The sequence below is a fragment of the Triticum dicoccoides genome, chromosome 4B (assembly GCF_002162155.2).
Source record: "Triticum dicoccoides isolate Atlit2015 ecotype Zavitan chromosome 4B, WEW_v2.0, whole genome shotgun sequence".
NCBI classification, from domain to species: Eukaryota; Viridiplantae; Streptophyta; class Magnoliopsida; order Poales; family Poaceae; genus Triticum; species Triticum dicoccoides.
The window spans coordinates 573,840,499-573,861,944 of record NC_041387.1 but is presented as its reverse complement, the minus strand read 5'-3'; positions in this window follow the sequence as shown (position 1 = coordinate 573,861,944).

Here is a 21,446-nt window from a genome sequence, read left to right as displayed (position 1 = left end):
TTTGATTTGCCCCTCCGTGATGGAAGAGGCCATCCACCTGCCTCCCGCTCTGGACATGGTTGGAGAAGGTCGAGGTGGGGAGTGCGGACTTGGGCGCTGGAGCTCGAGTGCATAGGAATGGATAAGCGAAGGAGGAGGAAGGCGTAGATGGAAAGGGTGGATTCTTATCCCCTTATATGGGTGGCCGAAACTATGTGCCCCCACCAGCCTAGTAAAACTATCTTATCTCCCAAGCGCCGTGATTAATGGCGCGGTTGGGTTACCCATGCCCGTATTGATGAGAATCCTGGAATAAGGGGACACGATCTCTGCTTCGACAAGACGTGCCAAGGAAACCGCCTCGCTAAACATGCTGAGGTGGGACAGTAAAATGATTCGAATAAAGGCTTGGTTGTGGCATGATGTCACGCTACGGAATATGTCAGCAGATTGGATTTGTGCGAATATTATTCTCTCTACGGTGGTATGTGGAAATTATTTTGCAGAGCCGGACACTATCCTTGTGTTCAACATCTTCTATGAAGTATTCGGAGGAGGAACCCGCCTTGCAATGCCGAAGACAATTTGCGCGCCGGACTTGTCGTCATTGAAGCCTGGTTCAGGGGCTACTGTGGGAGTCCTAGATTAGGGGGTGTACGGATGGCTGGACTATGACCTTTGGCCGCACTCCCGGACTATGAAGATACAAGATTGAAGACTTCGTCCCGTGTCTGGATGGGACTTTCCTTGGCGTGGAAGGCAAGCTTGGCAATACGATATGTAGATCTCCTCCCATTGTAACTGACTCTGTGTAACCCTAGCCCTCTCCGGTGTCTATATAAACCGGAGGGTTTTAGTCCGTAGGACGAACAACAATCATACCATAGGCTAGCTTCTAGGCTTTAGACTCTCTGATCTCGTGGTGGATCTACTCTTGTACTACCCATATCATCAATATTAATCAAGCAGGAGTAGGGTTTTACCTCCATCGAGAGGGCCCGAACCTGGGTAAAAACATTGTGTCCCTTGTCTCCTGTTACCATCTGCCTAGACGCACAGTTCGGGACCCCCTACTCGAGATCCGCCGGTTTTGACACCGACAACCCCCATGGTCGTATACTCATGGGCCAGTTTGGACAGTTGCCGCATACAATGAAGATTCCACAAGACTTGGTGATCAAGACAAGGACTCCTCCCCACCGGTGTATTCGGCTAGGACTCTTGTTATCCTAGGCCTCTGGTACATTATATAAACCGAGGCCAGGCTAGTCGATAGATCATTATGACATTACTCATCATACCTCTAGGTCTTAGACCACAACATATGATCTCGAGGTAGATCAACTCTTGTAACCCCTATACTCATTAAAGTCAATCAAGCAGCATGTAGGGTATTATCTCGTCAAGAGAGCCCGAAGCTGGGTAAAATCCCGTGTTCATGTTACCATTGATCCTAAGACGCACAGCTTGGGACCCCCTACCCGAGATCCGCCGGTTTTGACACCGACATTGGTGCTTTCATTGAGAGTTCCGCTGTGTGATCGGCGAAAGGATCAATGGCTCGACTGCAGGTCAACTGCGACGTCGGTTTCTTCGTCACCAGCTCGACTGGTCACCTTGGCTTGACCGAGGACTGCGCCCTACCTCTGATCGACATGTTCGGATGGGAGCCTTCATCAACATCAACTCTGATCTCTATCAAGATCATGGAGGAGTCATCCATGGAGCTCGGGGGCTCAATGTCAACATTGCCCTCGGGCGACCGTGCTGTTTTTCTGGACAACAAACTCGCATCCGCCGCCACCGCCTCATCGAGTGTCGCCTAAATGATTGCTTTGGTGGAATTATGCGGAATTAAGTCTAAAAAAACCCTGAAAAAATTTCGTCGAGTTCCGATGGAGGAATCTCCGGCAATCTCCGATATACCGGAGCCCTGTTGAATCTGGACGAGAATTCGAACGAGTTTGGAGCGGGGTGTCCAGCATCTTGCTCGTACGTCCTTCGGAAGATCCAACCGTTGATCGGCTGCGGAATTTCCATATCTACCACCTGCCAAAAATTCAGCTCGATCCGACCTTCCAAACTCCAGGAACCTTCCGATTAGTGCATCACTTTTTGGATCTATTTTCTGCGCGAGAACGAATCCGACCCGAGTTCATCTCCTTTATGAATGGGATTTCAGACATCCTTTTTGAAGGACGTTTTCGTATGGGGTATTGTGTTTTATTCTCAAACACATCCCATTAATATTAAGTGTTTTTACAATACGATCTTCACCATCGCGCCGGTGCCAAACCGGCCCGACAACATCACTCCACGGCAGTCGACCTGCGATTGACACGTCGTCGCTTTGTTGAGCCGAGCTTAACTTCTTCGGATCATCATCTCAGCCAGCCGAACAATAGTTCGGCATCACGAAGGATAAAATGTCACCAACATCGCTGCCCCACGGATTACACGGAGTGGGCACACCGGCATCGCCGTACGGTCACTTTATCAAGCCAGCATTGACCACGTCACACGCTACGTCCTGCATCGGCATGCCCAAACCGTTGTTTCATCGAGCCGATGTCCACTACGCCGAACTACTTCAACACCTCGGCTGACACATCTCCTCACCGTCCTGCTCCGTCACCTCGGCTAGACCGGGGACTTGGCTATTTCTTCATCAACATACTCCGGTGACTTCGACATCACCAGCCGACCAGCTTCGTCACGTTAGCTGGACCGGGGGCTTTGCCTCGGCAAGCCAACCTTTGCCAGCATCGCCATGCCGTCGCTTTATAGCCCGTCAGGCAATAGGTGTGCGGATCGATTCCCAATTTTGGGAGTCGCTTTTCTTCGGAATGCTACAACAAACAAACCATGTGCTATTAATCCTAACAATTTTTGTTTGTTGGGTTTATTTTTCTTAAGGAATTATTACTCTGGTTTGTTCCATCATCTGTACACAGGTCTATCAAATGGTGGCCACATTAAAAATGGTCGCATGGAGGTTCGGTCAGTTTCCGTACATAATTCGGCAAATGCCGTATCCGGAGCCCGGACCACCCTACAAATTCAGGCTTTTGTCACGCCTTCACTGCGTCGCGCTGACGCCCTGCATCGACATTGGCTCCAGCGCCAGGCCACATCTCTTTAAATAAATTATTTTTCGCATAAAGCAATTAAGCAAGGATTATATATACATATATTATTATTTCCTGGACCGCACTGTTTTATGTGTGCATGTAATTGATTTCGACTGTGTTGCATGGTTACTACTCCGAAGTGCCGAACTCCTTGCCCGGACACCTCGGGCCTGGGGCTAGGACCTCGGCCATGCCGAGGACTGCAAACCTTGTCGGATTTGTCGCGGATCAATGGGCGTCTTCGTCCCACCACAAGCCTAAATCGCATCATCAACACCGAGCACACTAACCAGCTAAGTTGCTTTCATGCTCAAAAACTTTCAGCTTTAAATTTTGTCCGGTTCGAACAAGCATTATACTTTTTGGCACAAAGTTGTTTGTGACAAAGTTCCTTGTCAAAACTTTGTTTGTGATGCACATATTCAAATACCCCGTTTATTTGGGGGCTCCCTTGATGGAGCTTTTCCTCTTGCATATGATTATACTTGTACGGCTTCATTCCTTGTTCATGTATTACGCCATAATAAGCACCATGTTGACTTAAGCGACTTGCAAGCTGGGTTGACTGGCTCCTGTGCTTACCCCTATGTTCCCGATTGTTCGGCTAGGGAGTAAAGGGAGCACCTCTGTGATTGTCACGATCGGTTCATCCGAGCCGGACCTTAGACTGGGTGAAGCCGAAAGCTAGCACTCTTATTGTTTTCAACAATGGTCGACACACAACGGAACTCATGAGTACAAAAAATCTATTGCACAAGTCTCATAATAATAATGAGCAACTGAAGAAAGGTATCGGTGGGGCTACTATTTTCTTCGAAGATGCTTCTTACACTTCGTTAGGAATATAGCATAAGTTCCCTGAGCACGCTTTGTCTGTTACAGCCTTATGGCCTGATTGCCTGGTTATCGGAAACACCGTCGATATTCTCGACAGGTGGAGTACATAACACTCTTCGGTCCTTGACCGAAGAGGGAGAAGCCGACGGTCGGTTAAGACGCGTTCAAAGTTCGGGTGAACACAGATATGATATAAGTACTTCGATACGATCATTATAACATAAATTTCTTTTACCCAAGTCACTCGGGGGCTCTTAAATTTATGTGAGCTATTTAATAATAAGTGTTCTTCTTCCTAGTCATTGCAAAGTCTTTTTTCTATCACTCCTTTTTCGACAAGAGTGTGTGGTCAATAGCCGGGGAGCCTAATTTCCCTCTCAAAAGCCGCTAAAGTTTGCTAAACTGGCCTAACGAGAAGTACTCTGCCTTCGGGATAGGAGGTTGAAGCCGTAGGCTGACCCCCTTGAAGTCTTGAGATAGGATGTGTCATGTTAAAGCACGACAGAAGCACAATTTTTTTCTAAGACCAATTTTCTGATTGGCACCGAACAATTGATCTAGTTCGGACGTCGAGTTTTTACTGACGTTTTTTGGATTTCCAATCCTATGGCACTTTTCAACTATTTGTGTGTTTTTCGAATAAGTCTCGCGGTGCAACGCCGAACACCTTTAGAGATTCGGCAAAAATTCTCGGATATTGCTATATATGCATCGGTTTCAAATTGTGTCTTTGGTCGATAGTTGGGTTGCCCGGCTCATGTGCTTGTCAACTACATTCCGCTTTGTTTGGTTAGGTGTGCAAATTGAGAACCACTGCGGTTGTGCTTCCAGCTCGCATGGTTAAGCACCTCAGTGGAGAAAGCCGAAAACTGACTGTCACAATAAAGCATAAACTGGTCAGCGATCCGATGAGTATGTTAAATGATGGGCCGTTCATAACATTGGCTGAAGTGTTTACGGCTTGACCTCGGCTGTCGCCGAACACTAAGCGGGGGGCTACTTGCTGGCCTCCCAACTTTAAGCTCCTATGACTAAGTGAAAGTTATAAAGCCCGCATATCTAATTGCCTCGTTTCCGCCAACACACCCGCCTTGGGGCACCAAGACATCGGATAAGGGTTGTTTTGTTATTTCGGAAACACCCTGTGTAGCATCTACAAGGGGGTAGAAGCCGACGATGGGCCACTTTCAGATTATAAACGGTCGCAACGGAAGTGAAAATTTGGGTTCATCTAGACCACAGAGTTTGGAAGCTTTTCCCGAACTAAATCCTCAGTATTTTCCTCCCACATTGATCAGAGCTAAGGTTTCATGATCATGCTTAGCATGACAACCCAAACAAAGGAACCGATAGCGGGACTATTTTCTTTGGATGATGTTTCTTATGTTAAAACAATAATATAACATGTCTCTCTGCGTACCTTTGTTTATAAAACCGTATGGCCGGATTGACTTGTTTGCCGTAAATCTTTGCCCTCATAAAGGCTTTATAAAGTGGGACAAACACTCTCTGGCTACTGGCCAAGGAGGTTGGAGTCGATGGCCGGTCAACAAAGTTTTGTACAACGCGGATCCGAGCATTGATGATGTAAAGTACTTGGATACATAGAGTCATTACACATAATTTGTGATTTTACTTTGGATATCGATCCTTAATTCGGCAACCCGTCCCCACATTAAGGCTCGGGGGCTACTGGGCTTCATGCTTATTATTTACAAATATTAAAGGGGTACAGCAATCCCTTGATCAAGTGTCGCCACCCGACCAGTGTCTCGGGGGCTACTACATTGCCTGTCCAATTCAGAAAATTTAAAGTGCAATATAGTTTTCGAGGAGATTAGTATCCTTAGGTAGGTCGGCCGCACCCAACCTGAGTCTTGAGGACTTTGCACACCGTGTTTCTATTTCTATATATGTTGCTGAGCTAGGAGTTGATCCTCAGGCCGATTTCGCATATCGACCTGAGTCTCAGGGGCAACTAGGATCAACGGTTTCATGTTTTCCTTCAGGTGCATCTCGGGTCTTAGACCGACGCACACATCTTGAGGGCTACTGGCTATATATCTCGGCAGAGAATAAATTGCACCAATCAGAAAATTAGCCCGCAGTCACGGATGGTGCACCACCTCGGAAGCAGTCCGGCATTAGGCTCGGGCGCTAGTAGCTAGCTCCATAGAGGGCATTGCCAGCATTAAGCTCGGCTAAACTCCTTCAACTTTTTGAACTCAGATGATCTATGACATCTCGGATATAGTACGGTGTTGGAGCTCGGATACAGTCCGGCGTTGGAGCTTGAACACAGTCCGGCGTTAGAGCTTGGATACATTCAGGCGTTGGAGCTCGGACGCAGTCCGGCGTTAGTGCTTGGCTGCAAAAGATACCTCGAATGCAATCCGGCGTTGGAGCTCGGACGCAAGAGGACACTACCGCCCGGGAATAACTTCAAACCTAAGGTGTGGCATAATAATAACAAGGCATTGATAAAGGCCGGAAACTTAAAGGGGCTCCTCGGATACCCGGCATATAAACTCTTCGGATTTACTTCGCGATCCTTGAAATCGAAGATGAGAAGATTTGTTGAACCAGTTTTCAAGATCAATGATCGAAGATGAAGAACAGTTCGGAAGAATCAAGGAGCATCCCCAACTTGCAGACCGGTTCAGGGGGCTACTGACGGTGTCCTGGACTAGGGGGTACTCACCATGTCGTCTCCCGATCAGTTATATTGGGCCGAGGACCCCCATGGTCGTATACTCATGGGCCAGTTCGGACAGTTGCTGCATACAAGGAAGATTCCACAAGACTTGGTGATCAAGACAAGGACTCCTCCCCACCGGCGTATTCGGCTAGGACTCTTGTTATCCTAGGCCTCTCGTACATTATATAAACCGAGGCCAGGCTAGTCGATAGATCATTATGACATTACTCATCATACCTCTACGGCTTAGACCACAACATATGATCTCGAGGTAGATCAACTCTTGTAACCCCTATACTCATTAAAGTCAATCAAGCAGCATGTAGGGTATTATCTCGTCAAGAGAGCCCGAAGCTGGGTAAAATCTCGTGTTCATGTTACCATTGATCCTAAGACGCACAGCTTGGGACCCCCTACCCGAGATCCGCCGGTTTTGACACCGACAATAGCCACGACCGACCTCTTCTCATTCTTCCCCTTTTCCATCTTCTTCCTCCTCTCGCGACTGTCTGCCACTCGAGCTCCGTCGCCGCCGTGAAGCACACCATCGTCCTCGTCCTTGTCCGCTACATCACCATGAATGAACCAGAGAACAGCAGCGCCCGTCCGTAGTTGACTTGCATCTGTAAGCACTCGCTCTTCTGTACCCCAGATCCACATTAGGGTTCCTGAACTTTTTCGTGTTCTTCGTAGTTCGTCATAGTTCGTCGTAGTTCTTCCACCGCAACACCTTTTGATCTAGAAACAGTATAGAACTTGTGTGGTAGTTGTTTTTCCTTCACCTTCAATACCAGCGGACCCCTTTTCCTTTGGAAAGAGATCTCATTAGAGCTTATGAACTCGCCTGTGCTGGTTTTAGGTCTTGAATTATTTCCTTTTTCTGAACTGCCGCTGATCTGAAATAATACTTGTAATCTGTGAAATATGTTTGTGTCGTACTTAGCAAAAATATGCTCCTGGATAGATCCACCTAGTCATGGCGGCTCATACCACCGGCTTTAATTGGAATGCTCAATAGATAACATCAAACTGTTCATGGCAGCTTAGATAACCTGACATAATTAGTCATATACCATTAGGCCCCTTTGTAAGCCGCCATTCTGAATATGTGTTGTAATACTTTTTTCCTCTGGCTTAAATTTTGAACCGGCAAATTTGTTCTTTTTCCTTTTAGGCTTCCTTCTTCACAATGCTGCCCAAAACAACCACTTCCTGTAATTGGGTTCACTCCATCGCCACGGAGAATACACTTGAAGACTTTGTGAAAACCGGTTATCTGCCAAAAAGAGGATGTCATGTCTTACCGCGCCCCTGAACCGACAGAAGAGAAACCTCAGCCCAAAGAAGGAGAAATCATTGTCTTCACTGATCATATGAACTGGGGCTTTTCCCTGCCCAGCTCTAAGTTCTTCAGGGATGTTCTGCACTTTTTCGACCTCCATCCTCAAGACATCGGAGCCAATTCCGTGTCTAACATATGCAACTTTCAAGTGTTCTGTGAGGTGTACCTTGAAGAAGAACCTAGCTTGGAACTTTTCAGAGAATACTTTTACTTGAACCGCCAGAATGAATACTCTAATGGACCTAGCTTGGAACTTGGCAGGGTCTCAATCCAACAACGGAGAGATGCTATTTTTCCTTATGTGCAACCGCCGAGTCATCCCAAGGACTGGAACCAGACATGGTTCTACTGTCAGGATACTTCTCTGGCTGATAAGAACCCTCTGCCCGGCTTTCGCGCCCTGCGTTTCAAATCCAATCATCCGCTCCCCAACAAGTTGTCAGCTGCTGAACGCAAGAAGATCGTCCCTACCATTGCCAAAGTCAAGGCTCTGTTGGGGTACGTCTTAAATGGCATTGACTTGGTTCGATGTTGGGTGGCATGGTGGATCATCCCCTTGAGCCGCCGCTCCGGTTTAATGTGTACCTACACGGGCGAGAAGAAGGATCAATTGTACCACAGCTCCGAGGAGTTGACTGATTACCTTATCAATGAGATGACAAAGTCCCTTCTGAATGAGAGCCTAGCTGATTGCAGCACGGTGGGCCTAAGCCCTTTCTGCAAGTCTAACCTGGCACCAAAAGTAAGCCGCCGCACTGGCTATTTTACCTTCACCCTTAATACTTTGTTTTAACTCAACCTTGATGATTTTCACACGCTGATGATGACTTTTGGAATAAAGAATATGATCATGAAGCCGCATAGAGAGCCAGGAAGGCCAAGAAAGCCGCCAGGAGGGCCAGCAAGAAGAGAGGAAAGAAGCCCAGCGCTTGTGAATTACTTCAACTGGAGGACACCTCTGAGTCGGAGGTAACCCTTGATTCTCTTGGCTCTTTTTACAACCATCTTATTGAAACTAACTACTATCAGGATGACATGGGAATGAGTGAGGGAGTGGAAGAAGAGGTAACTATTATTTCCTCTGACAGCCTTTGCCAAGAGACAAAATCCGAAGAGTAACCCGGAAAGTAAGATTTTCACACACCTTAGCTTATCTGGATCCTCACTTTATTTTGAAGCGACAACAACATGAGAGCCGGTGACAGACTCGGACGAGCAAGGATGTGGAACTCTCCTCCGGCTTACCGAACACGCCAAGGAAACGTCGAAATGAGGTCACCCCCAACTTAAACTTTTCTTATCCTTCGGCGGGTCTCACTCGTCAACCGCTCAACTCTTCCGACTCAAATTATCAGGAAACTTCGCATTCCTCTTCCGGCGACTCAATCCAATCTAATATGATGGCTTTCAAGACCGCTCCTAGGTAATGACGATTTACTTATCATTTAATCATTATAATCCTTTTATACTTATACTAACCTTTTTGACTCATGCAGTGGAAAAGCAAAGCCCAGCAAGAGGGCAAAGAAGAACAAGCCGGCCAAAGAGCCGACAGTCAATGAGCCAGAGCTCCGAACCGCAGCGCCTGAGGCCTCTGTCCCTGAACCGTCTGAGCTGGTTCATGATATTCCAACAATGATTGTTGACCCGCCTGTTGATCAAGCCGCCGATGACTCTTTAAATCCTGAAGCTTCCAGCCCTGTCAAGACAGCCAATACACAAGATGATGATGTAGAGATCACCAAGACCGGCTTTACTGAACCGGGGAGACCTACTATACTGGCCAAGCATTCTGCCAAGGAAGAACATGTTGAACCATGCAAAGTACGATTTGATGTTGCCAACTATGCTCAACTGGGCATTGGTGAACTATACTCTGGCTTTCTCAGCCAAGTACACAGCAGCAGTGACCTTGAGGTGGACATGCTAAAGCAAATGCACCACAAATTTGAGGTATCATCTCTTCCACTCTTAAGTTATGCATATCCTGCCAGCCCCCAAGTTTACTGCTTATTTTGAATATGATGTAGACTTGATCACCATGAACATGAATAATATCTCATGAAACAATCCTTTCAAAATCCGGCTTAGAGTTGTGTAGTTCTCATGAACCGGCTATGGCCCGTTGTAAATAAGCAATATGCATTAGCCCCCAAGTGCCAAGTACTCTTGCTCGCAAAGTTCTTGGGACTCATTCACATAAGCCGCCACCTAAATAAAGCTTTCGGTATACATTAGCCCCAAGTGCCAAGTGTTGTTGCTTACAAAAGGCTTGGGACTTGATATGTTGAACAAACGTTAAATTCTGACTTTAATCCTTTGTATGTACAGACCACCACTGCTGAACTTCAATAGAACTGTCTGACTTGAAGACCCGTCTGGAGCTGCAAGAGGCTGAGACCCAGAAGGCGAACTCAAAGTTCGAATTTAGCATGGGTGAGGCAGAATAATTGAGAACCGGCTTTGAAGCTAAAAAAAGCGCCTGGGCTGAAGAAAAGATTGCTTTGGCCCAACGGGCAGAAAAGGTAGAGGTGGCCTCGAGGAAGCCACCATGGAACTTACCAGCTTAAAACGCCAGGTGTCTCAGATGGTGTCTGCTATCTTTGGTAAGTCGCCTGATGACTGTCAAATTTTGAATATCCTTCTTGATGATATTATCTGCTTTTAACTCCTCTGTGATTATTATGCAGGCCCTAGGAGCAGCAATCTCAACCAAGACATGCTTGTAAAGCTAAAGGCGGTTTACACATTGGTAGAGCAGCTTTACACCGGTGCTCAGCGTGCATTGGCCACAAATGCTCCGTCCAATGAAGCCCCCACACTCTTGGTTGACGTGCTAAGGAAGCTTTCTGTGCTGCCCCAGAGGTTTAATGAAATGAAGCGATCATCTGCGAGAGCCGGAGCCGTGACTGCCTTAAGCCAGGCCAAAGCATGGCTACCGGAATTAGACCCAGCCGACATCTCTATCTGGTATCCAAGCCTCAAGGAGGACGGCACTCCATTTGAACAGAAGGACTTTGCTGCTTGCGTGAAGGAGATGCGTGCTCTGGCCAGCCTGATTGCCAATGAGACGGACCTCACCAAGTATCATTTGGCTTATGATGTGGGAAATAAAAAGATGCCAACACCGTCTTATAAAGTGACAGGCCTGATCCCCCCAATCCGTAAGCACAACTTTGCCCCTGAAGTTGACCCGTCCAAGCTAATTGATGATGAAGCTGAGTTCCAAGCTTTGAGTGGCATTGACTGGTCGTCATCAACCTTCCAGGACGTAGAATAGGACAAAGAAGCGGAGAGGGTTGACCCAGAAGCATCAGGCCATCAAGAAGATTGATCCGCTGGGTGGTTCATATTTATGGCCTTCTAAAAAACAATTAAGCATTTGGACTCTGGGAGTCATGTAATAGGGTAGCAACAACTTTGCTCTGTCGTGCCATCGTGCACGTTTTGTGTTATGCTCCATACTGTTAAACCGTCACCTGAGACTTATGATTTTTGAGTGGTGTAGAAAAATTTCAACTTTATCCTGCACACAAGTAAATCAAAAGAGATCCCTTGGCGGTTTACCGCAGGGCGGGTCATAATATCTCGTATGCACCCAATGATGCTTACACAGTTATGCATAAGGTTTGTTGAACCTTAATTGAAACATAATAATGATATCATACCTGTGATATGTAATTGCACTACCGGTTTACGATACCTATGCAGTAAGGGTGAGCACCCAAATCTTTTTAGAAGCCAATAAGTCCAAGTACTCGATATCATCATATATGGGCGGCTTGTCGCCTCTGTGTTAAGCCTGGTAATGAAAACCAAGGTAAGCTTCAAATATGAGCTTATGAAAGTAAAGGCTATATGGCCAAAATTACTTTTAAATCAAAAGGCAACATAGTATCAATAAGAACCGGAAAAAACTTCAATAAATCAAGCCAAATGTCAAAAAGCGAGGCTATGGTTCGAATACGACCAGGAAGCCGGACCAAAAGGGTTAGTAGCTATGATTCGAATATGATCAGGAAGCCCCCTAATGGGTTTTGGCATTGTGTTAATCAAAGGGGTACCGACAGCTATGATTTGAATACGATCAGGAAGCCCCCAGTGACCTTGAAGTGTTGGCATTGCACCGATCAAGAGGGTACCGACAGCTATGTTCTCTATGGTGAATACACCTATGTTTGAACAGGAAGCCCCCAAATGACCTTGAAGTGTTGGCATGGCACTGATCAAGAGGGTACCGACAGCTATGTTCTCTTTGGTGAATACACCTATGTTTGAATAGGAAGCCCCCAAATGACCTTGAAGCTTTTAACGACTTTGATTCGAATACGATCAGTAAGCCGGACCAAAAGGGGTTAAGCTATGATTCGAATATGATCCAGCCCCCAAATGATCTAAGTGTTTACGGCTATGGTTGGAATACGACCAGGAAGCCGGCCAAAAGGGGTTAATAGCATGATTCGAATACGACCCACCCCCAATTGGTATTTGAAATTATGATGACAAAGACACATGATTGTTGAAGATGAAACAACAGAGACCCTGCTTTATTATAATCATTATAATATATACATCGCCAAAAATATGTACATCATAAGAGCCAGTAGCTCAACTGTAGTAAGGCCGAAGATGAGCAATATTCCACGGCCGGCGGGTCTCCTCCTCTGACTTACATGAGTCCTTGTGCTCTCGAATATCGATAAGGTAGTATGACCCATTGTTCAAGTTCTTGCTGACCACAAAGGGCCCTTCCCAAGGCGGGGATAACTTGTGCGCATCAGTTTGATCTTAGATGAGCCGGAGCACCAAATCACCTTCTTGAAAGGTTTTGGACTTAACCCGGCGGATGTGGTAACGGTGCAGGTCTTGTTGGTAAATCGACGATCGAGCTGCCGCAAGGTCGCACTTCTCATCCAACAGGTCAAGTGCATCCTGACGTGTTTGTTCATTATCAGCTTCAACGTAAGCCGCCACAATGGGGCGAGTCATGATGGATGTCACCAGGAAGAACCGCCTCTGCTCCATAAACCATGAAGAAAGGCATGTAACCCGTAGACCTATTGGGGGTAGTATTGATACTCCATATCACAGAGGGTAACTCCTCCATCCAACAACCCGACGTCCGTTGCAGAGGAACCATAAGCCAGGGCTTTGTGCCTCTCAAAATTTCTGTCAGGACCCCGACTCAATGCCACATAGATCTAGCATGTAACACTTCATATCACTTTGCGGCCTCACGCATGGTATTCCCACGGGTGTCGCCTTACCTTTACCCGGGACCGTTTGCGCCTTTTGGCACACGTATATGATAGTGTCGCTAGCATCCATATGATAAGGAGCCCGGGCTGACATGGCTAGTCGTAAACCCAAAGTGGCACAGACTTACAGGGACAGGCATCCATGACCCAGCATCGAACGTGTCGGTCATCAGCGAGTGAATCCAGGCTGTAGCACTGGGCTAGCAGGACTCCGGTGAACCGGGCTGTAGCGGGCTAACAGGACTCCGGTATTCATCGCGTGACATTTCCCCGAAGGGACAGACACAGGAACGAAGAAGGACACATGCCGGCCAGCCTAAGTGTTCCGGAGCAGTAGCAAGCTACCATGGCTCGGTGGAAACACTAGGAGACATTTCCCGGTAAGAGAGGCTACTAAAGATAAACAACTAGATAGTCAGATCCCACATATACCAAGCATTTCAATAACATACACACAATATGCTCGATATGTGCAATACAACATGGCATCACAAAATGACTCTACGACTCAAGTAGTTTATTCAATAGGCTCCGAGGAGCGAGACATTACAAACATGGGTCTCATGACCCAACAATCAGAGCATACAAGTCAAAGCACAAGCGGAAGCTATCATGTCTGAGTACAGACATCTATAAATGAAAAAGGCTGAGAAGCCTGACTATCTATCAGATCCTGCCGAGGGCACAAGATCGTAGCTGAGGTATCAAGCTAAACGTCGAAGTCCAAGCGGAACTACTAGTGAGACTGAAGTCTCTCTGCAAAAACATAAAATAGGCAAACGTGAGTACAAATGTACCCAGCAAGACTTACATCAGATCTATCTACATATGCATCATTATCAACAAAGGGGATGGTGGAGTTTGACTGCAGCAAGCCAGCTTTGACTCGGTGGCTATCCTAAACTACGACTGCAAGTAACTCTTTGAGGTGGCGCACACGAGTCCACATATTCACCAACCAATACACCACTATGGATCCGCTCCCGTCTCCCTACGAGAACGCCATCCATAGCACTCACGCTTATCTTGCGTATTTTAGAGTATCCACTTTCACTTGTCTATGAACTGATATAAGGGGTCCACGTTTCCATATCCGAGGAATCCGGCTATTCGAATAGATGATGTTAACCCTGCAGGGGTGTACTTCTTCACACACGCTCTCGCCACTTACCGCCCTGTACACGTCATGTACCTCGGCAACCTTCAAGCGGAAGCCGGGCGAGGGAGTCGGCCACGACCTGACTAACCGAACAAGTCTCTAGTCCAGGTTTATCGCCTATTCGGGTTCCATCCGCAAGGAGATCCGGCCGGGGTGTCGCTTACGGCCCCAAACAATGTGTGCAGGGTTCCCAAGCCCACCAACCGGGTGCCACTTGGTACACCGTGCCACTGTGCCTAGTCTGTCCCAAGCCCACCTGTACCGGGTGCCACTTGGTAGTCTACTAACACTACCTACAAACACCAGAAACTAGTTGCAACTCCTGGACAGAGATCAAGTTGATTAATAAGTCGAGAGACCTTGGAGCGCCCGGAGCCCAATGTGTGGTAGTAACTGATCATGGATCACAAACACAGAACTCAGTTCCTGAGGACGGCTGCAATGAGACAACCCACCATGTACTCCTACATGGCCTCTCACCGCTACCTTTACCAAATCGTGTTCACACACTTAGTTCACCCATAGTAGGACATGTTCACACGCCTCTGATTCATCCCCGATGAATCAGACCTGACTCAACTCTAAGCAGTAGCAGGCATGACAAACAAGCATGAATGAGTAGGCACATCAGGGCTCAAACAACTCCTACTCATGCTAGTGGGTTTCATCTATTTACTGTAGCAATGACAGGTCATGCAAAGGATAAAGGGTTCAGCTACCGCAGCAAGTATCAAATATGTCGTTGTTGTCCTAATGCAGTAAAAGAGAGCAGGAGCGAGAGAGTGGGATTTTATCGGAATGAACAAGGGGGTTTTGCTTGCCTGGCACTTCTGAAGATAATATAGCTCTTCATCGGTGTCATCGATCACATCGTCGGTACACGTCTATCGAGAGGGGACAATTACTGGCAACACAGAAGGGAACACAATCAATGCAATGCACAATATGATGCATGATCATGACATGGCAAAATGAATGTGTTTTGAGCTAATGCAACTAGCAACAGATTAAATGAAGTTGGTTTGAATACAAGATTCAAATTCAAACTCCATATGTGATTATTTAAATGCCATTTAATTGATTTGTGCTAAACAGTAGTGATAAGTTGTCCTAACATGCATGTAAATGGTACAGATGGATTCCTTGAATTTTTCTGATAATTTTTCATATATAAATTATTTAATTTGGAGTTACGGTTGAATTTCTATGATTTATTGAAGTTTTAGCTATTTTCTGGAATTTCCTGATTATTTTTAAATCCAGAAAATACTTATTGCGTCAGCCCCACGTCACAGTGACGTCAGCAGGGTCAACTGGGCCGCCCAGAGTCAAACCTGACGTGTGGGGGCCACACGTCAGTGACACAGGGCTGGTTTGGGTGTTTGACAGGTGGGTCCGGTCAACGTTGACTTGACTAAGTCAAAATCTGACACATGGGGTCCACAGATTAGCACTAATCTAAACAGAAAAATTAAACTAACCTAATTAGGCTCGGGGCCCACATGGCAGTGGCACTAGGGTTGGTTTGGCTGGGTCATTAGTGGCTAATGACGTGCCACGTCACCAAGTGACGCCGGCGACCACGGCGACGACGGGACCTCGCCAGAGTTGCTCGGGACGGTGCTACAGACGGTGGTTTGCGACGGGGTTTCGCTCTACGGGGAGCTGGAGGAGTGGCGCATCTAACGGGGCAAGCGGGAGCAGCTGGGGTGGACCGAGCTCGTCGGAAGCGAGCTCGCGGCGGCGGCCGGAGTTCGGGCGAGACGCGAGCGAGAGCTAGGGGGCACAGGAAGGCGAGCTGGGGCGTGCTACGGGCTTGTGGAGACGTTCTGAGCACGATGGTGCACTCAGGTGGGAGCTCCAGTGGCTCTGGCCACGACGGCGACGAGGCACGGCGGCGGCGAGCTTCGGCCGTGGTGGAAGAAGGAGCTAGGGGACGAAATCAGGTGCGGGGAGTGAGGGGAAGAGAAGAGGAGCTCACGGGGAGTCGGACGAGACGCTAAGTGGGCTCGGGGACGTCCTGTCGGCGGCGAATCGAACGGCGGCGATTGCCGGCCGTGGCGATGAAGATCGCGGTGATGGCGTGGCTACAGGGCACCCGGCGTCGCATGCGCCGTGGTGGAGCTTCATGGGGTCGGGACGGAGCTCAGGGGTGTGGAGAGGGAGCGAGGGGGTGGCTGTGGCCGCGAGGGAGCTCGTCGGTGACGGCGGCTCCGTTCGGTCCAGGCGGGAGAGAGGGAGCAGAGGAAGGAGGGTCGAGGGGGGAGAGTGAGCGAAACGGTCAGCGGGATTGGGACGGCCTGCGGGAGTCGTCCACGCGGCCAGGGGCTCGTCGGCAAGCAGGAGGTGGCCGCGCGGCCGTGCGCTTGCGAGCACGCAGCTGCTTCGGGGCGAGGGGAGGAAGACGACGGAGGGCTGCAGTGGTGGGCTGGGCCGGCTTCTGCTGGGCCACCAGGTGGGTGGGCCTCAGGTAAGCATCGGGTAAGTTTTCTCTGCTCTGTCTTTTACTTATTGTTTTCTATTTTTTTCTGTATTTGTTTTGATTTAGTTTAGCAACTAAACCATTTTAATAAATTCTGTAGTTTATTATGTGGCTTACTAAAATATATACAAAGCCACTCACAAACTTCCAGAATTATTTGGAGTCATATTTAATAAATATTAAATATAAATCCAAAGCAAATAGTTATTGGATTAATTCAAATGGCCAAAATAAATATCTCTGTGACTCCAAAAATATTGGTTTAAATTTTACCTCTCACCAATATTTCCATGGAATAACAGGAACATTTTCTTGGACTCATTTGATGAAATTTAAATGTTGGTTATTTTTAGAGGTCTTCTGAGGCTTTGAAAATTCCTCAATTCAATTTCATTTGAATTTAAACATGATGCTCACATGAGGTCTAGCCTAGTGCATAACAGGACCAGGGATGTGACAATTTCTTAATTGGCTCTTTCAGCTTGACCATTGGATTGGGGGTGAGCTACTGACGACACATCAAGCCGAATATGCTCATGTTGACAAAATTCTTTCATAGCACCCTTGGACAAGTTAGTGCCATTATCGGTTATGATACTATGGGGAAAGCCAAAGCAAAAGATCACCTTTTTGATGAATTGAACCTCCGTTGCCGCGTCACACTTACTGACCGGCTCTGCCTCAACCCACTTTGTAAATTTGTCAACCGCCACCAAGAGGTGGGTCTTTTTATCCTTGGACCTTTTAAAAGGCCCAACCATATCAAGCCCCCAAACTGCAAACGGCCAAGTAATTGGAATCATCCTCAATTCTCGAGCCGGCACATGAGCTCACCTTCAAAATTTGTGACAACCATCACATTTACGGACCAAATCCTCTGCATGAGTGTGAGCCATCAGCCAATAAAATCCATGACGAAAAGCTTTGGCCATGAGGGACTTTGAGCCGTCAGGATGACCACAATCTCCTACATGAATCTCACGAAGAATCTCACGGCCCTCCTTAGAAGAGACGCAATGCTGAAACGCCCCAGTGACACTGTGATGGTGTAACTCTCCATTGGCAATTGTCATGGACTTAGACCGCCGGATTATCTGCCTGGCCAGAGTTTCATCCTCAGGTAACTCGCCCCGGGTCATGTAAGCCAAATATGGTATTGTCCAATCTGGGATAGTGTGAAGAGCCACCACAAATTGTGCCTCTGGGTCAGGAACAACCAAGTCTTCCTCTGTAGGCAACTTGACAGAAGGGTTATGCAGAATATCCAAGAAAGTGTTAGGTGGCACCGGCTTACGCTGAGACCCCAAACGGCTTAAGGCGTTAGCCGCCTCATTTTTCATATGATCAACGTGTTCCACCTGATAACCCTTGAAATGTCCAGCAATAGCATCCACCTCACGGCGATAAGCCGCCATAAGCAGGTCTTTGGAATCCCACTTGCCTGAAACTTGCTGAGCTACCAAGTCTGAGTCGTCAAAACATCTCACCCGACTTAAGTTCATCTTCTTAGCCATCCGAAGACCATCGAGCAAGGCTTCGTACTCAGCTGCATTGTTAGTGCAAGGAAACATCAACCTTAGAACATAAAAAAATTTGTCACCTCGAGGGGAAGCTAAGACAACTCCAGCCCCCGAGCCTTCCAATTGCATGGACCCATCGAAGTGAATAGTCCAATATGCGTTATCCAGCTTCTCTTCAGGCATCTGCAGCTTTGTCTAGTCGTTGATGAAATCCACCAGTGCTTGAGACTTGATAGCGGTGTGAGGCACATACTTCAAACCATGAGGCCCAAGTTTAATTGCCCACTTGGTGACTCGTCATGTGGCTTCTCTGTTTTGAATAATATCCCCTAAAGGAGCAGAACTGACCACTGTAATGGGATGACCCAGGAAATATTTATTAAACTTCCGGCTGGCCATGAACACCCCATAAACAAGTTTCTGCTAATGTGGATATCTCTTCTTGGACTCAATAAGCACCTCACTGATATAATAAACCGGCCTCTGAACCGGATACTCCTTGCCAACCTCCTTTTGTTCCACCATAATGGCTACACTGACCGCACGGGTGTTAGCAGCTACATATAACAATAATGGCTCCTTATCAATGGGAGCAGCAAGGACTGGCGTCTCAGCTAGCTGCCTCTTCAAGTCTTCAAACGCGTCGTTACCAGCATCACTCTAGACGAAGTTATCCATTTTCTTCATCATCTGATACAGCAGTATGGCCTTCTCACCCAACCGGCTTATGAACCGACTTAAGGCAGCAATACGACCCGCCAGATGCTAAACATCATTGATACACACTAGCTTAGCCAGGGAGGTCATAGCCTTGATCTTCTCCGGGTTAGCCTCTATGCCTCTGTTAGAAACCAGAAAACCCAACAACTTGCCTGCTAGCACAACAAAAATGCACTTGGCTGGGTTAAGCACCATCTTATAGACCCGGAGATTATCGAAGGTTTCTTTCAAATCATCTATCAAAGTTTCCTTTCCTCTGGATTTCACCACAATGTCGTCCACATAAGCATGAACATTGCGTCCAATCTGACTGTGAAGACAATTTTGCACACATCGTTGATAAGTCGCTTGGGCACTCTTGAGCCCAAAAGGCATAGACTCATAGTAGAAGGTTCCAAAGGGAGTAATAAAAGTTGACTTCTCCTGGTCCTTAACTGCCATTTTGATCTGATGATAACCAAAATAAGCATCCAAAAATCTCAAACGCTCACAACCCGCTGTAGCATCAATGATTTGTTCAATACGAGGGAGAGCAAAAGGATCAGAAGGACAAGCCTTGTTTAAGTCCGTGTAATCCACACACATGCGCCAAGTGACGTTCTTCTTAAGCACTAGCACCGGGTTATCCAACCACCCCGGATGAAAAACTTCAACGATGAACCCAACCACCAACAGCCGGGCCACCTCTTCCCCAATGGCCTTACGCCTCTCCTCGTTGAAACGATGAAGGAATTGCTTGACCGTCTTAAATTTCGGATCAATATTGAGAGTGTGCTCAGCGAGTTCCCTCGGTACACCCGGCATGTTAGAAGGTTTCCATGCAAAGATGTCCCAGTTCTCACGGATGAACTCGATGAGCGTGCTTTCCTATTTTGGATCCAAATTAGCACTGATACTGAACTGCTTGGATGATTCGCCAGGAAAAAAATCAACCAGATTGGTGTCATCAGCCAACTTAAACTTCAGCACTGGGTCATGCTCTGTAGTTGGCTTTTTCAAAGATGTCATATCCGTTGGGTCAACATTGTCTTTGTAAAACTTCAATTCCTCGGTTGCATAGACACACTCAGCATAAGCAGCATCACCTTCTTCACATTCCAGGGCTATCTTCCAACTCCCATGCATTGTGATGGTTCCCTTATAACCTAGCATCTTGAGCTGTAGATAAACATAACACGACCGCGCCATGAACTTGGCATAAGTCGGCCGTCCAAACAGAGCGTGGTGCGGGCTCTTGATTTTAACCACTTCAAAGGTTAACTTCTCAGCCCTGGAATCATGCTCATCTCCAAAGGCCACCTCCAGCTCAATCTTGCCCACCAGGTACGCTGACTTATCAGGCACCACTCCATGCAGTGTTGGATGTCTTAAAAAATTTATCAGTTAACCCCATGCGACAGAAAGTCTCATAATAAAGGATGTTGATGCTACTGCCTCCATCCATGAGCACCTTAGTGAATTTGTATCAACCAACTTGAGGCGCCACCACCAAGGCCAAGTGACCCAGATTGTCAACCCGGGGAGGGTGATCCGCACTACTCCACAGAATGGGCTGCTCAGACCATCGCAAGTAACGAGGAACTCTCGGCTCAACGACGTTTATGGCCCGCTTATGGAGCTTCTGTTCCCGCTTTGCATAAACTTGTGGTGAAAACATGATACTGCCCACTATTCAGTTGCTTCGGATTACTCTGATATCCGGATTGCTGCTGCTTCTGACCTCCCTAGTCGGATTGCTGATTGTAACCACCGTACCTTGATTAAAGCCGCCCTGATTACCTTGGGGGCCCTGGAAGTTGGAATTAGAACCGCCACCTCCATAACCTGGGCCATGGAAACCGCCGCCGCCTGAGCCGCCGCCCGGCCGATGATTGTCATCAAATGAGTTAGAATTTTTAAAAGCCCTCATAATTTGTCACATCCTAGCTAGTTCATGCATTAGAGTGTTGCATCATGTCTATTTTTCTCAACAGAAACTTGAAATGGGGATGACAGAACCCCCAGCCCCCTCTGAAACCAACTAGGGTTTACTAAAAATATTTTCAATGAACCTGAAATGCCCTTCTAAAATGTCCATCATTTTTGCCTTAGTTCAGAGCCTCTGCCAAAAGTGGTGCACAATTTTCTAGGTCATCCTAAGGTTTTTGAATTAAATCATAAGTATTTGAGTTTGGGCATTTAAATTATATAAATTATTTTAAATGCTCAAATAATCCCAAACTAAAATGTTCCATGCTGGATATATTCCAGTTAGTGGCCATGAGCAGTTTGGTGATTTTTGGAGTTGTTTAGGTATTTTTAGTAAGTCCACAAAGTTACA